Below are 17,112 nucleotides of genomic sequence, written 5' to 3' on the forward strand. Positions count from 1 at the left end.
CCGGATCATGTTCGCGGCTTTTGTTCCGGTGGTCCTTTTCCCAATTAATAAACAAACCTCAAATATGTATCCATGAGTGTGACAATTGAAATAATACAAATACACATTCTTATAAAGGCCCAATGCTCAATTTAATTATAAATAAAACAATATCCATATTGCAAAACACAAACAGGCAATGTATATTTTTAAGAACAAAGAAAATACTAATAACTGTATGTTTCCCACAGGATTTGGAGAGATTGTGGTGGGTAGACCTTGCTTGGACCCTCTTGGGGGGTTCGGGGGGCCATGCCCCCTGTAAGAAAAATGTGTACATTTTAAACTAAAATGCATGAATCTGGTTCACTTTGAGAACCAATTTAAGAGGCTAGATCAGGGGTGGGCAATTATTTCTCATGGGGGGCCACATGAGAAACCCAGATTGTTGCCGGGGGCCGAACAAATATTGTGTCATGCCGTAACCCAGGAACTTTGATGATAGAGAGGACCACAAAAAAATGTCCTTGCCACCAGAGGGCCAGATTTTGCTGAGGGTTGGGGGCCGAACGGCACTGGCGTGGAAACTTTTGGGGCATTTGAAGTCAGGTTTAGAGGAATAACTCATTTTAAATTAACAGTTGTGATGTCATTATTCAGTCTTAAACACCAATATTTGATCCTTTTCTCACTCACTCCTATGTCACCACTTGCTCTCCCTGCAGGGCTTGAAATTAACTTTTTTGACCACCTGCCAATATGGCTGCTAGAAGTTACCAGCCAATTAGAATGTCCACTAGCCAAAATGTTTTTCTTGAAATAAACCAGTATATGAGTGGGTTAATTTAAGCATAAGTATCAGTAAGTGGCCCGGGATCCTCAAAGCCTGTGTTGGGGATCACACGAACAAAAATGCACTCTTGAAGCTAAATAAATCCAAAACCAACAAGTTAATTATTTACATTTTTACTTCAATGTAGAACAGTCATTTCTTACACATGAGATTACTTTTAGCCTTTTAGTCATAAAGATTATTGAAAGATTCCATATTCCAGACTGAAATGTTATAACAGAAGTGGAGTATGGCCAGAATTACATGAACATTTGGACACTTATTCAGCGGGTATCTTGCATGTTGAGTTCAGGTGCACTGTAATCTTTTTTTTTTTTTTTTTTTTACAGTGTATAAGTAACCGGTAGGCCAGAGGCCAGTAGGCGGAGAAATCGCCGGCTGCCGGGGCTTGGGGAACTCCCTGCTTCAGAGTAGCTGATCTAATGTTGGCCCGTGGTTTTAGTTCCGAGAAGACAGATGTCCTTTTCCTGTGTTAAACATCTCACCGCCGCACTGATGCACACTCTCATCATCACCACCATCACCATCACCAGATAAAATTAGATTGCCATGTCCTCAAGGTCCACGGGGACGCAGTTATATAATCAAATATACAGAGGGGGGTGGGACGTTTTGTAATACAGGCCCTGGATTGTTTAAATATACATAGCCACAATACCACTGATGACAGGGAGACGAAGAGAGAGAGAGGCAGTGGATGAGATAACAGCAGAGAGAGAGAAGGCCGAGTAGGGGAAGAGGTAGGCTACATGTAATGATATCCAGACAAATGGACTAATGGAGAGAGAGAGAGAGAGAGCACGGAAAAACAACCCCACGAGAGATGAGAGCAAAGAGGACTGACAATGAGGGAAGGGGAGGTGAAAGGACAAGAAGAGATTGGGGGGGGTTATGGAGAGAGAGCAGGGGAGGGTGACTCAGAGGGTGGGGGAGGGAGCACGACGACGATGGAGGGATGAGGGGAGAGGAGGAGTGTGTGTGGGAGGAGAAGATGAGGGCTTTTCTAGCATCAGTGGCACGCAGGTTAGAGGGAGTAAACAAGGCCACTGGCTGGGCCTGTGGGTCGCCTCGTGACGCAGTGTGTCTGTCAGGGCGTGGGCCCAGGCTTATATGGTCATGCAGTATGTGTGTGTGTGTGTGTGTGTGTGCACGTGCGTGCCTGTCTGATTGTATCTGTTATGTGAGTGTGTATTATGGTTGTTAATTTTTGCTGTGATTCTGGGTGTTTGGATTTTTACTGTGTGTGTGAGAGGAGGCATTCAACACGATAGCTTTGCAGAAATGCTGTGTGTGTGTGTGTGTGTGTGTGTGTGTGAAGTGTACGTGTGAAGTGCTAATGTGAGCGTAGGTACATGCTAATACTGATCATAAATATGGGTGTTTTCTCCGTTTTTAGAGCCATCATTACCTTTTCTACTACCATCCGGCTTTCCTCTTGTTCCTTCTTTTCCTCGCTCCTCCCTCTCTGCTCTGCTCTCCTCTCCTCTCCCTCTCCTCTCGTCTCCCCCTCTCCTCTCCCTCTCCTCTCCCTCTGCTCTCATCTCTCCCCCTCTCCTCTCCTCTCCCCCCCTCTCCTCTCTTCTCCCTCTCCTCTCATCTCTCCCCCTCTCCTCTCTCCCCTCTCCACTCCTCTCTCCCCCTCTCCTCTCCCTCTCCTCTCCTCTCCTCTCCCTCTCCTCTCCTCCCCCTCTCCTCTCCCCCCTTCTCCTCTCCTCTCCCTCTCCTCTCATCTCTCCCCCTCTCCTCTCCTCTCCCTCTCCTCTCATCTCTCCCCCTCTCCTCTTCTCTCCTGCCCTCTCCCCCTCCCCTCTCCTCTCTCCCCCTCTCCTCTCCATCCCCCCCCCCTCTCCTCTCCATCCCCCCTCTCCCCCTCTCCTCTCCATCCCCCCCCCTCTCCTCTCATCTCTCCCCCTCTCCTCTCCATCTCTCCTCTCATCTCTCCCCCTCTCCTCTCATCTCTGCCGCTCTCCTCTCCATCTCTCCTCTCATCTCTCCCCCTCTCCTCTCATCTCCTCTCCATCTCTCCTCTCATCTCTCCCCCTCTCCTCTCCTCTCCATCTCTCCTCTCATCTCTCCCCCTCTCCTCTCCTCTCTCTGCCTCTCCTCTCTCCCCCTCTCCTCTCCTCTCTCCCCCTCTCCTCTCCTCTCTCCGCCTCTCCCCCTCTCCTCGCCTCGCCTCTCCTCTCCTCTCCCCCCCTCTCCTCTCATCTCTCCCCCTCTCCTCTCGCCCCCTCTCCTCTCCTCTCTCCCCCTCTCCTCTCCTCTCTCCCCCGCTGTGTGGGTCTGACTCTGAGCTGAGATCAGTGTGTGTGTTGCTGCCAGCAGCACTGCAGTCTCCCGGGCACTCGTCCTGCACCGCTTACTCAGCACTCGGCGCTCCAACCCTTCACTTCCCAAAACAACCCACTGGGACAGCTCCCCCCCCACACACACACACACACACACACACACACACACACACACGCGCACACACACACACACACACACACACACACACACACACACACACACACACACAGTCTCCTTTAACAAGCACGACAATACATACACAGAGACATATATATTCATACACAACGTATTCTTTTTTGTTTTGTTTTTGTTTTTTGGATAAAAATAAATCTCGACCGACCAGAGGAGGCACTAGCTCTCACCAGGACTCATAACCCACCGGCTTCCCACCCGCAGACACGGCCAATTGTGTCTGTTCACACAATTCAAATCCCGGTAGTACCGCTGCCGGGATTTGAACTCGGGTCTCCATAGTGGCATGCGAGTGTTTTGACCTCTGTAGTCTGTGATAGAGATAATGACACACTGCTGTGTTTGCCAGTGAGTCTGTTCTCCAAAGAGGCAGCAACTGTAATCACAGTGACTGGCTGCAGTATGGAAGCAATCATTTTGAAAGTCAAACGGCCGCGTCACTTTCAATTCATTTGCGCGCTCATTTGCAATTCAATCAGTTGAATGACTGTCTGAATAGAGCACACATCCATATCGTAATAGAGTGGATGACAATACATTTCTTCACTGTTTGAGGTCTGGAGGAAATCCAGCCCCTGTATTGGCTGTGAAATGGATCCCGTCAAGGTGCAGCCAAAGAGACAAGAAGTGTAAACACAGTAGCAGAGCGTATGGAAATGATGCGTCTGGCCAAACAATACCAGCGTTGTACAGATCCTGGTTTAGCATCTATTATTGATGAGGGAGTCATGTTTCACGCTAGCTTGACTCACTGCATCTGACACAAGAGGGCTGTGTGTGTGTGTGTAGATGTGTGTGCATGTAGATGTGTGCGCGTGCATGAGTGTGTGTGTGTGTGTGTGTGTGTGCGTGTGTGTGTTTACATGTGATTATTATTTTTTGTCTGCATGTCTGTTGGTGTGTTCTCTAATGTCCGTGTGTGGGTGTGTCTGTGTGGGTGTTAGAATGTATTTCTGTGTGCGTGATTCATCATTCATTAGTGCAGCCGTGGCAGTGCCATAGATCTCTTTAGCTTTCCCAGCTATAGATTCCAATTTGCTGCGGGCCTGGGACTCTTATGATGAGGATATTGATTTGAATTTCATAGTGAGACCAATAACGCTTGGGTGGTAAACAGAGGACTGCAGGTCTTGGCTCAGCCAAACAGGCCAATACTTCATGAGAAAGAGACCAAAAAGAGGATAGCTTACAGCTGCCGATATTTCCCACGTAAAACAGAAAGAATTCAAGTTGGTGTTTCAGCTTTATGATTTCAAAAGGGCTTAACTGTCAAAGATCATCAGATAACTGCCAATCTGTTCCCAAATGGTTGGCTAATATCACTTATAGAAACATGCTATTACAGAAACTTAAATGCATCACTTTTTAGCTTAAGCCACTTTGATAAGAATGTTTGTAAGGGATACCTGCAGCAACTGCTTTCAGCAAGCAATATTGACATATTAAATGTCATACTTTTTTCTTGACGGTCGCGCTACAGTACTATGCTTTCATAGCACTGTCACGCAAATTTTATTCACGCTTTTGAAACATCACAAAAAATTAAATCCAAATTAGGTGTGCTTGCATCAGCCTAACGACCCAACCACCAGGCTCCTGCAAGACAGGGCCAGGAGAGTGGGAGGGTCATCACAGCGATATTGAATACATTTTATGAAATTTTGCCATTTCCAATCAGCTTTTCTAATTCAACTAGGGATCTCGCACGCTCAATTCCTAGGCTCTCCCACTATGCTATATATATATATATGTATATGTATATATATACCGTATGTTAACATAATAAAATGATGCACTAAAATTATGCACTTATCAAGCTATCCCTTGATTTACTGCAACAATTGCACATTATTTATTTATTTTATGTCAAGTGATTAACATTCAGAACACCAAGCTGCAATGACACAGAAAAGTTGGTCCCAGTCAAGCTGTTGTGTTGGCATTTGGCTCTGTTTTATAACTGCAGTATCAGCTGCTGCCTCCCCAAACTGCCTCCTTCAGTCCTTCAGAAGAAAAGGAGGAAAGATGGCCTCTCAGTCACACGCACGCACACACATGCACGCACACACAGACACACACACACACACACACACACACACACACACACACGCACGCACGCACACACATGCACGCACACACATGCACGCACTCACAGACACACACACACACACACACACACACACACACACACACCCACTCCCTGTTGACGAAGGCCTCCTCTGTGGCCAATCTCTCACCAGTAGTTGGAGTCCTGTGCAACAGAGACACTTTAATCAAACTTTAAGCAGGAATCACAATCATAAAATATGAATGTTATATAAGGAATTGTCGGCAGGCTTTTCTGATAAGCTTATAAATAATACAGACCGATGTTACGTAAAAGAGGAGGGCCATGACGAGGAGAGAGATCATCTTTTATAATCATCCTGCTGCACGTCGCGCATCGAAGACTGATTGCAAGTGAGTTATACTGCACAATGTTCATTTGTTTAATATCTAAAAAATAATAATAATAATTAAAGCCTATTTCAGGCCCGGATTAACACAAAGTTAAGGGTGACGTCACTTGAAGTGGCCCCCTTCCTCCACTTTGACGATCATATTTGTGTGTTTAATGTATAGATACTCTGTTTCACTTAAATTATCATGATACACTACTATGAATGAAATCAAATGCATGGGCTATCAAATCTATCAAATTATTCCCCATCTCTTCTCTTCTTCACTTCTCTCCACATTGATCGTAGCACTAATCTAAGGCAAATTCAAATTAACTGCAAGAACATGACTTATTATTCACTGCACTGTGGTCAGTGACTGATTTCCAGTCAGGATCTACAAAATGTGGTATCACAAATGATTTCAGAATGATTCATCTGCCAGCAGCAGAGCAATGTAAGTGTTTAGAGGAAGATACACGTACAGTATGTGTCAGATGAAAAAAGAAAAGGTCCACATTTCAGGAATAGATATTTAATACTGAATGGGCTGCATTTAAGGATAAAAATATCTCAGTGACATTCTGACGGTTGTCTCCTGTTTGTATGTTTTATAGCGCTGTCCTTTAGAATTCCTTGTTTTAAGGATTGGGTTGTATTTGTTATTTGGTTGTATCACTCAGTGACGCAGCAGCTTGGTCTGCAGAGCTACAGAATCACAATATTATTATCTTTCACCACAGTGAAAGGCACCGCAGCTGAAAAAGGGAACTGGTTAAAGCCATGAGCAGTTTGAGCTTCGGTTTTAGTTTCATTCTTAGCAAACTTTTCTCAAACCCATATATAGCCTACTAAATACATCTTCAGAATAATCTTCCATTTGTTTCCAAACTTGCGTATGTTGCTTAGCCTAATCTAAAAGAATATTAATAACAAATATAGCCGCAAGCGGCGATGCGGGGTCCAAGCTTCTGGTGATTTGGGGGTTATATGTCAGATAATATAGACACTGAATTGCACATTTAGTCAGAGTTGATATGTGCACAAGTGTACCAAGTTTGCAAGTAATATGTAGTAAGTAGCAGTGGTGGTGGTAAGCCAAATTATGGCTGTCAAAGAGGCTCACAGATTTGGCTTTTGGAGGTTTCATTCAGCAGGTTTCAAAGATAAGTTGAATTGGATGTTAAAAAACGTTCCCTCTATACTGCCAACTGTCTTGCACCATCGCCATTCATCAGTGATTCAGTGCACCTGGTACAGAGCCTGACCACAGCCCAACTCTGATTGGCTCAGAGTGATGTCAGTCACACTGCAGGATTACAAGCCCGCCAACTTCTGTTTCATGTAAAATACATTGGTGATACATTTTGCAGTGTAAACATTGGTGAACTGAGTTTACAATTATCAAATTATGTGTTCTTAAGTTAAAGCAACTCTGCTCAACATGTGGTAAAAAATCAGCCAGGATGAGCAGTTAATGAGTGTCACACCTATGAACAGGTGAGGGCAATGTGACCCCTCAGCACTGGACCCAGATAAAACCACAAGGAAAGATGGCAGGCACACAGCAGGACAAGGTGCAGGGTGATTTTATTTTCCCAACATCAAAAGTGACAGTGAGGCAATCAGCATGTTGTCTGTGGATAAGAACACAAACAGAATTATTTACCCAAATACACCATGTTAACAAGTAATCCAAATGACATCAAATTAGCAATAAACAAACAATGTAACAATCAATTAAAGCAACAATAAACAATATATTTTAACCATGCTAAAGAAAAAAACATATGCAATTCACCTTTAAGGTCAGCATGAGTTGGACTGGCTCACAGCACCTCTGTAGCAGCAGACTGGGGTTTGGGGCAAGTTTTGCACTTCTTTTATAGCCATAGCTCCACCCATCTCCCCACCCACGTGGCACAATCCACAAGTGAGTGAGTGAGGCACTCTGGGAGATGAAGTACACCAGTGGTGGCCATTTTAGTGTGCGTGTGTGTGTGTGCGTGTGCGTGTGCAAACAGACAAAATAGTCATAGGAAGTAGTATGTTTAGCAATAAAAAACAATATAACAATTAAACAAACAATAAACAATATATTTTAACCATGGCTAAAGAGAAAAACATATGCAATTCACCTTTAAGATCAGGATGGCTTGGAATGTCAATTCAACAATGGCTAACAAAACTACAACTTACTTAATAATGCATCTGAAGGGAGGATAAACACCAAAGGACTGAAACACCAACACAGCCTCTACTGCAGTAACGGACACACACTGAGTGTAGAGGCTGATTAGCGTCTTAAGTGCAGGTGTGTGGTGATCAGTCCAGAATTAGGTGCAGGTGTGGTGTATATGTGTGTGCGTGTGTGTACGTGTGTGTGTGTGCGCGTGTGTGTGTGTGTGCGCGTGTGCGTGTGTGTGTGTGTGTGTGTGTGTGTGTAGATCCGGTGACCTGACGGTTTCCAAGCAGTACTAGTAGTAGTAGTAGTAGCAGTAGTAGTAATAGTAGTAGTAGTAGTGTTGGTAGTAGTGGGAGTGGTAGCAATAGTAGCAGCCTAAGTACTAAGAATAGTAGTAGTAGTAGTAGCAGCAGCGGCAGTAGTAGTGGTGGTTGGCTGTTATAGCGCCACCATCTGGTGGATTGGTGTAATTTTTTTACTCTGAGTAGTGGGTGATGTCGTGAACCTGTGTGGAAAGTTTGGGTGATGGGGGGTGTATGGTTTCTGAGATCCACACACTTTTAGGGCAGGAAAAGAACAAAAGTAAATACACAAAAGTTTAAACATTTATCATTTCAAGACGGTTTCACGTATCCAAATTCTGTGTAAGAGTTTTGGTCAGGTAAGTCCAGAGATGCCACAGAAAAAGTTTGCGCTCATTCAGGCAAATGGCCTGGGAGGAGATAGCAAAAATAGGTTATTGACAAAGTCCAAGATGGCGGAAAATCTAGCAGACTTAAATGGGCGTGGTCTATATGGATAGATGCGTATTGATCCAGGGAATCCAGCAGATGTGGAATTTTGATTCTACGCCTCACGGTTCAGCAGTTATGGGTCAATACGCAAAAGGGTCTGTTATAGCACCACCATCTGGCCAATATGGCTAATTTTTTGTCTCTGAGTAGTGGGGCACATTTCCAACCTATGTGCAAAGTCTGGCTACTGGCGGCCTTATGGTTTCTGACGTGCATACTGTTTTAGCGGAGAATAAAAATAATAAATATAGCCGCAAGCGGCGATGCGGGGTCCAAGCTTCTGGTGACTTGGGGGGTGTATGTCAGATAATATAGACACTGAATTGCACATTTAATCAGAGTTGGTATGTGCACAAGTGCACAAAGTTTGGTTGAGATTTGGTGACCTGACCGGGTTCAAGCAGTAGTAGCAGTAGTAATAGTAGTGTTAGTGTATATGTGTGTAAGTGTGTATATGTGTGTGTGTATATATGTGTGTGTATATGTGTGAGTATATGTGTGTGTGTGTGTGTTTGTGTGTGTGTGTATATGTGTGTGGCAATGTGCACTGGAGCTAGCGGCTGAATTACACCAACTAAGGTACAACCTTGCTACAGTGAACATTTAAGCTAGAATCAGGGTGTAAATGACATTTTCAAGTCAACTTGGCATCTCAGGGCTTGTGGAGAGTTTGATTACACCAGCTGAGCAGTATGGAAGCATTCTATGTATTTGTTTTTTCTATGTTTTTGCTCATGGTCAACTTCACTCAGCAGACAGCTCTGTGCCTGTTGTGGTTAGAGTACAGTTCTATCTCTGTGTGTGATGCGTCCAGAGTGCTTTACCCAGTACACCGACTGCATGCAAGTACCGCATAGTACCCCACTTCAAATAAACCAAACTATACCTTTCACAAATCAACTCAATAAGTGTCAAACTAAATGAATGCCTGCTAAACTGTTTTCGGATGTGCGAGATGTGCAAAATAAATAAGCATTGTTTCGGTGGAGTGTCCCTTTAAGGCCAAAACTAACATCTCAGTTGGCTTTAATTAAAACACAAGATAGGAATACATTTCAAATCACAACACATTGCCGTCACTTCAAATTACCTTCATACCTCCCTTTACATAACATTGAAAATATATTTCAGATTGTGTAAACCTCCCTTTAAACTCACGGATTTGGCTTTTGGAGGTTTCATTCAGCAGGTTTCAAAGATAAGTTGAATTGGATGTTAAAAAACGTTCCCTCTATACTGCCAACTGTCTTGCACCATCTCCATTCATCAGTGATTCAGTGCACCTGGTACAGAGCCTGAACACAGCCCAACTCTGATTGGCTCAGATTGATGTCAGTCACACTGCAGAAGCCCGCCAACTTCTGTTTCATGTAAAATACATTGGTGATACATTTTGCAGTGTAAACATTGGTGAACTGGGTTTACAATTATCAAATTATGTGTTCTTAAGTTAAAGCAACTCTGCTCAACATGTGGTAAAATATCAGCCAGGATGAGCGGTTAATGCGTGTCACACCTATGAACAGGTGAGGGCAATGTGACCCCTCAGCACTGGACCCAGATAAAACCACAAGGAAAGATGGCAGGCACACAGCAGGACAAGGTGCAGGGTGATTTTATTTTCCCAACATCAAAAGTGACAGTGAGGCAATCAGCATGTTGTCTGTGGATAAGAACACAAACAGAATTATTTACCCAAATACACAATGTTAACAAGCAATCCAAATGACATCAAATTAGCAATAAACAAACAATGTAACAATCAATTAAAGCAACAATAAACAATATATCTTAACCATGCTAAAGAAAAAAACATATGCAATTCACCTTTAAGGTCAGCATGAGTTGGACTGGCTCACAGCACCTCTGTAGCAGCAGACTGGGGTTTGGGGCAAGTTTTGCACTTCTTTTATAGCCATAGCTCCACCCATCTCCCCACCCACATGGCACAATCCACAAGTGAGTGAGTGAAGCACTCTGGGAGATGAAGTACACCAGTGGTGGCCATTTTAGTGTGCGTGTGCGTGTGCGTGTGCGTGTGTGTGTGCGCGTGTGCGTGTGCGTGTGCAAACAGACAAAATAGTCATAGGAAGTAGTATGTTTAGCAATAAAAAACAATATAACAATCAAACAAACAATAAACAATATATTTTAACCATGGCTAAAGAGAAAAACATATGCAATTCACCTTTAAGATCAGGATGGCTTGGAATGGCAATTCAACAATGGCTAACAAAACTACAACTTACTTAATAATGCATCTGAAGGGAGGATAAACACCAACTGAAACACCAACACAGCCTCTACTGCAGTAACGGACACACACTGAGTGTAGAGGCTGATTAGCGTCTTAAGTGCAGGTGTGGTGATCAGTCCAGAATTAGGTGCAGGTGTGGTGTATATGTGTGTGCGTGTGTGTACGTGTGTGTGTGTGTGCGCGTGTGTGTGTGTGTGTGCGCGTGCGCGTGTGTGTGTGTGTGTGTGTGTGTGTGTGTGTGTGTGTGTAGATCCGGTGACCTGACGGTTTCCAAGCAGTACTAGTAGTAGTAGTAGTAGCAGTAGTAGTAATAGTAGTAGTAGTAGTGTTGGTAGTAGTGGGAGTGGTAGCAATAGTAGCAGCAGAAGTACTAAGAATAGTAGTAGTAGTAGTAGCAGCAGCGGCAGTAGTAGTGGTGGTTGGCTGTTATAGCGCCACCATCTGGTGGATTGGTGTAATTTTTTTACTCTGAGTAGTGGGTGATGTCGTGAACCTGTGTGGAAAGTTTGGGTGATGGGGGGTGTATGGTTTCTGAGATCCACACACTTTTAGGGCAGGAAAAGAACAAAAGTAAATACACAAAAGTTTAAACATTTATCATTTCAAGACGGTTTCACGTATCCAAATTCTGTGTAAGAGTTTTGGTCAGGTAAGTCCAGAGATGCCACAGAAAAAGTTTGCGCTCATTCAGGCAAATGGCCTGGGAGGAGATAGCAAAAATAGGTTATTGACAAAGTCCAAGATGGCGGAAAATCTAGCAGACTTAAATGGGCGTGGTCTATATGGATAGATGCGTATTGATCCAAGGAATCCAGTAGATGTGGAATTTTGATTCTACGCCTCACGGTTCAGCAGTTATGGGTCAATACGCAAAAGGGTCTGTTATAGCGCCACCATCTGGCCAATATGGCTAATTTTTTGTCTCTGAGTAGTGGGGCACATTTCCAACCTATGTGCAAGGTCTGGCTACTGTAGCCCTTACAGTTTTTGCCGTGCATACTGTTTTAGCGGAGAATAATAAAAATAATAATAAACGGAACAGATACAATAGGGATCCACGCACTTCGTGCTTGGACCCCTAAATATAGCCGCAAGCGGCGATGCGGGGTCCAAGCTTCCGGTGACTTGGGGGGTGTATGTCAGATAATAGACACTGAATTGCACATTTAATCAGAGTTGGTATGTGCACAAGTGCACAAAGTTTGGTTGAGATTTGGTGACCTGACCGGGTTCAAGCAGTAGTAGCAGTAGTAATAGTAGTGTTAGTGTATATGTGTGTAAGTGTGTATATGTGTGTGTGTATATATGCGTGTGTATATGTGTGAGTATATGTATGTGTGTGTGTGTGTGTGTGTGTGTGTGTGTGTGTGTGTGTATAGGTGTATATGTGTGTGGCAATGTGCACTGGAGCTAGCAGCTGAATTACACCAACTAAGGTACAACCTTGCTACAGTGAACATTTAAGCTAGAATCAGGGTGTAAATGACATTTTCAAGTCAACTTGGCATCTCAGGGCTTGTGGAGAGTTTGATTACACCAGGTGAGCAGTATGGAAGCATTCTATGTTTTTGCTCATGGTCAACTTCACTCAGCAGACAGCTCTGTGCCTGTTGTGGTTAGAGTACAGTTCTATCTCTGTGTGTGATGCGTCCAGAGTGCTTTACCCAGTACACCGACTGCATACAAGTATCGCATAGTACCCCACTTCAAATAAACCAAACTATACCTGTCACAAATCAACTCAATAAGTGTCAAACTAAATGAATGCCTGCTAAACTGTTTTCGGATGTGCGAGATGTGCAAAATAAATAAGCATTGTTTCCGTTTTCGGTGGAGTGTCAAGATTCAAGATTCAAGATTATTTTATTTATCCCAAGGGAAATTTGTCTTGGACATACATACGGCTGCTACATACAAAACAGTGCAAACCACAAGACAGTGCAAACATGTGCAAACATACAATTAAAGTGCAAGTGCATCATAGTTACAGTAGATGCTTATTATGACCCGAGTTTAGGAGACTAACTGATATGGGGATGAAAGAGTTCTTGTATCTGTTGAGGTATCGTTTTTTGTTTTTGATTGGGACTCTGTAGCGTCTACCAGATGGAAGCAGTTCGTATTCTATATGCAAAACATGGGAGGGGTCAGCAGTAATTTTCCTAGCTTGTCTAATTACAGTTTTCTCAAAAAGCATTTGGAGGGTGGGATGATTTCTCACCCCCATCACTTTCATTGCCGTGTTAACCAGTCTATTGATTTGTGATCTTGATTTAACTGATAAGTTGCCAAACCAAACAGAAATTCCATAACGTAAAATGCTCTCTATAACAGCAGAATAAAACAACAAAAGCACCCTCTGTCCGACCCCAAACACCCTGAGTCTCCGTAGAAAGTAGAGTCGCTGTTGAATCCTAGAGCATACAGAGTTCACATGGACATTCCACGACAAGTTGTCATAAATATGAAGACCCAGATATTTATATGAATGGACCTGGGCAATGTGGGCACCGTGGACCAGTGTAGGAGAATGGTCCCCCAGGAGAATGGTCCCTTTAAGGCCAAAACTAACATCTCAGTTGGCTTTAATTAAAACACGAGAGGAATACATTTCAAATCACAACACATTGCCGTCACTTCAAATTACCTTCATACCTCCCTTTACATAACATTGAAAATATATTTCAGTTTGTGTAAACCTCCCTTTAAACTCACGGATTTGGCTTTTGGAGGTTTCATTCAGCAGGTTTCAAAGATAAGTTGAATTGGATGTTAAAAAACGTTCCCTCTATACTGCCAACTGTCTTGCACCATCTCCATTCATCAGTGATTCAGTGCACCTGGTACAGAGCCTGACCACAGCCCAACTCTGATTGGCTCAGAGTGATGTCAGTCACACTGCAGGATTACAAGCCCGCCAACTTCTGTTTCATGTAAAATACATTGGTGATACATTTTGCAGTGTAAACATTGGTGAACTGGGTTTACAATTATCAAATTATGTGTTCTTAAGTTAAAGCAACTCTGCTCAACATGTGGTAAAAAATCAGCCAGGATGAGCGGTTAATGAGTGTCACACCTATGAACAGGTGAGGGCAATGTGACCCCTCAGCACTGGACCCAGATAAAACCACAAGGAAAGATGGCAGGCACACAGCAGGACAAGGTGCAGGGTGATTTTATTTTCCCAACATCAAAAGTGACAGTGAGGCAATCAGCATGTTGTCTGTGGATAAGAACACAAACAGAATTATTTACCCAAATACACAATGTTAACAAGCAATCCAAATGACATCAAATTAGCAATAAACAAACAATGTAACAATCAATTAAAGCAACAATAAACAATATATTTTAACCATGCTAAAGAAAAAAACATATGCAATTCACCTTTAAGGTCAGCATGAGTTGGACTGGCTCACAGCACCTCTGTAGCAGCAGACTGGGGTTTGGGGCAAGTTTTGCACTTCTTTTATAGCCATAGCTCCACCCATCTCCCCACCCACGTGGCACAATCCACAAGTGAGTGAGTGAGGCACTCTGGGAGATGAAGTACACCAGTGGTGGCCATTTTAGTGTGCGTGTGCGTGTGCGTGTGCAAACAGACAAAATAGTCATAGGAAGTAGTATGTTTAGCAATAAAAAACAATATAACAATCAAACAAACAATAAACAATATATTTTAACCATGGCCAAAGAGAAAAACATATGCAATTCACCTTTAAGATCAGGATGGCTTGGAATGGCAATTCAACAATGGCTAACAAAACTACAACTTACTTAATAATGCATCTGAAGGGAGGATAAACACCAAAGGACCGAAACACCAACACAGCCTCTACTGCAGTTACGGACACACACTGAGTGTAGAGGCTGATTAGCGTCTTAAGTGCAGGTGTGTGGTGATCAGTCCAGAATTAGGTGCAGGTGTGGTGTATATGTGTGTGCGTGTGTGTACGTGTGTGTGTGTGCGCGTGTGTGTGTGTGTGCGCGTGTGCGTGTGTGTGTGTGTGTGTGTGTAGATCCGGTGACCTGACGGTTTCCAAGCAGTACTAGTAGTAGTAGTAGTAGCAGTAGTAGTAATAGTAGTAGTAGTAGTGTTGGTAGTAGTGGGAGTGGTAGCAATAGTAGCAGCCTAAGTACTAAGAATAGTAGTAGTAGTAGTAGCAGCAGCGGCAGTAGTAGTGGTGGTTGGCTGTTATAGCGCCACCATCTGGTGGATTGGTGTAATTTTTTTACTCTGAGTAGTGGGTGATGTCGTGAACCTGTGTGGAAAGTTTGGGTGATGGGGGGTGTATGGTTTCTGAGATCCACACACTTTTAGGGCAGGAAAAGAACAAAAGTAAATACACAAAAGTTTAAACATTTATCATTTCAAGACGGTTTCACGTATCCAAATTCTGTGTAAGAGTTTTGGTCAGGTAAGTCCAGAGATGCCACAGAAAAAGTTTGCGCTCATTCAGGCAAATGGCCTGGGAGGAGATAGCAAGAATAGGTTATTGACAAAGTCCAAGATGGCGGAAAATCTAGCAGACTTAAATGGGCGTGGTCTATATGGATAGATGCGTATTGATCCAGGGAATCCAGCAGATGTGGAATTTTGATTCTACGCCTCACGGTTCAGCAGTTATGGGTCAATACGCAAAAGGGTCTGTTATAGCGCCACCATCTGGCCAATATGGCTAATTTTTTGTCTCTGAGTAGTGGGGCACATTTCCAACCTATGTGCAAAGTCTGGCTACTGGCGGCCTTATGGTTTCTGACGTGCATACTGTTTTAGCGGAGAATAAAAATAATAATAAACGGAACAGATACAATAGGGATCCACGCACTTCGTGCTTGGACCCCTAATAAACGGAACAGATACAATAGGGATCCACGCACTTCGTGCTTGGACCCCTAATAAACTACCCACCTTTGTGAGTTAGGAAACTAGAGTTAATTTCATAACAGTCTTCTTTCCTAACGGCCTAATTTGTCGACCCATGCTACATTTCCTACAGCATGCCTGTGGAAAGAGTGAGGTCAGGTGTGTGTTGGGAGGCAGAGAAAGAAGGGTACAGGATCTACTCTGCCTACAGATTCGGCTCGCCCTACCGGAAGTGCTCGGCTCGGGGTCCACAACGGGGTCTAACCCTAACCCTGATTCATATTTTCTATTGTCTATCATGTCTGACAACATCAGTAGCTTAGCGTTAGCTTGTTAGCTAATCTAAAGCTGCTGGCCCACGTTAATCCCATCAGGTGCCCTACGTACAGCCAATCACAATGTGTGCCCGAGCCAATCTTGTAGCCGACACCGGCCCTCCATCCCTCTATTTCACATTACACCCAAAGCAGCCATTTTGTGTCTAAAATGCAGTAAGTAACACGATATAGTAAAAATTAGACGTCTAACTTTTATATTGTGTTACTTCCTGCATTTTAGACACAAAATGGCTGCTTTGGGTGTAAAATAGGCGTATTATGTGTGTCTACGCCAGGGTGAGAATTACACACAGGCCTCTGTTGCCCCTCCCATTGGCCATGATGCCCTGAGAGATGCCTAAGGCCACCTTGGCAGTGCCCTGCTACCAGTCTGCTACTGTCAGTTGCTTTAAAAGCATCAGTGGTCTCAGTTTAATGTAGCCTATGCAAAGGATGTGTAATTGTCTCATTTTAAGACAGATTTCAGAAAAATTGCTTTTCACATCATCAGAGCAATGGCCTTTGTGCCCTGACATGTGGCCTCGGGCCCTAAAAAAACAAGATGCTTGAACTGCACCTACTGTACATACCAATTACGATTCTTTCTCTTTATGCATATTGTTTTTTTGTGTGTCAATCAATGTTAATTTTTGCTGCGTCTGCATTTCCCCCCAGAGAGTAGGCCTAATATATAAAGAAAATATGACAGAGCGTATAAAGGTATAATTGTGGTTTGAATGTGTGGTGACCCCCATCCCACAAGGCAAATTGGCTGGTGCCCCCAGGCACTCGCCCCAATATGATATATGGATAATCCGGCCCAGGTGTTACTGTTTCATAAGATAATATCTCAACATAAGTAATAACTCCAACAATCATACAATCTCTAGTTTTATTTAAATGTCAGTATTCACATGTTTCAAATGATGGACATCTCA

Source organism: Poromitra crassiceps (genome assembly GCF_964638095.1).
Source record: "Poromitra crassiceps genome assembly, chromosome: 9".
In the NCBI taxonomy this organism is placed as follows: domain Eukaryota; kingdom Metazoa; phylum Chordata; class Actinopteri; order Beryciformes; family Melamphaidae; genus Poromitra; species Poromitra crassiceps.